Source organism: Anopheles moucheti, unplaced genomic scaffold (assembly GCF_943734755.1).
Source record: "Anopheles moucheti unplaced genomic scaffold, idAnoMoucSN_F20_07 putative_Y_2, whole genome shotgun sequence".
In the NCBI taxonomy this organism is placed as follows: Eukaryota; Metazoa; Arthropoda; class Insecta; order Diptera; family Culicidae; genus Anopheles; species Anopheles moucheti.
This window is the reverse complement of record NW_026453652.1, coordinates 215,001-216,250: the sequence shown is the minus strand read 5'-3', so window position 1 is coordinate 216,250 and position 1,250 is coordinate 215,001.

Below are 1,250 nucleotides of genomic sequence, written 5' to 3'. Positions count from 1 at the left end.
TAGTGGAACTTCATATCAACGAACAAAGTTTGAATCGGATGGACAAAGTTAGTTGTAATTAACAGTTTTTGTATGAAAACACACTTCTGGTGGAACTTCGTATCGAAGAACAAAGTTCGAATCGGATGGACAAAGTTAGTTGTAGTTAACAGTTTTGGTATGAAAACTCACTTCTAGTGGAACTTCAAATCAACGAACAAAGTTCGAATCTGACGGACAAAGTTAGTTGTAATTAACAGTTTTTGTATGAAAACACACTTCTGGTGGAACTTCATATCAACGAACAAAGTTCGAATCGGATAGACAAAGTTAGTTGTAATTAACAGTTTTTGTATGAAAACACACTTCTGGTGGAACTTCATATCAACGAACAAAGTTCGTTTTGGATGGACAAAGTTAGTTGTAATTAACAGTTTTTGTATGAAAACACACTTCTGGTGGAACTTCATATCAACGAACAAAGTTCGAATCTGATGGACAAAGTTAGTTGTAATTAACAGTTTTTGTATGAAAACACACTTCTGGTGGAACTTCATATCAACGAACAAAGTTCGAATCGGATGGACAAAGTTAATTGTAATTAACAGTTTTTGTATGAAAACACACTTCTGGTGGAACTTCATATTAAGAACAAAGTTCGAATCGGATGGACAAAGTTAGTTGTAGTTAACAGTTTTTGTATGAAAACACACTTCTGGTGGAACTTCAAATCAAAGAACAAAGTTCGAATCGGATGGACAAAGTTAGTTGTAATTAACAGTTTTTGTATGAAAACACACTTCTAGTGGAACTTCAAATCAACGAACAAAGTTCGAATCGGATGGACAAAGTTAGTTGTAATTAACAGTTTTTGTATGAAAACACACTTCTGGTGGAACTTCAAATCAAAGAACAAAGTTCGAATCGGATGGACAAAGTTAGTTGTAATTAACAGTTTTTGTATGAAAACACACTTCTGGTGGAACTTCATATCAACGAACAAAGTTCGTTTTGGATGGACAAAGTTAGTTGTAATTAACAGTTTTTGTATGAAAACACACTTCTGGTGGAACTTCATATGAAAAAACAAAGTTCGAATCTGATGGACAAAGTTAGTTGTAATTAACAGTTTTTGTATGAAAACACATTTCTAGTGGAACTTCATATCAACGAACAAAGTTCGTTTTTAATGGACAAAGTTAGTTGTAATTAACAGTTTTTGTATGAAAACACACTTCTGGTGGAACTTCATATCAACGAACAAAGTTCGA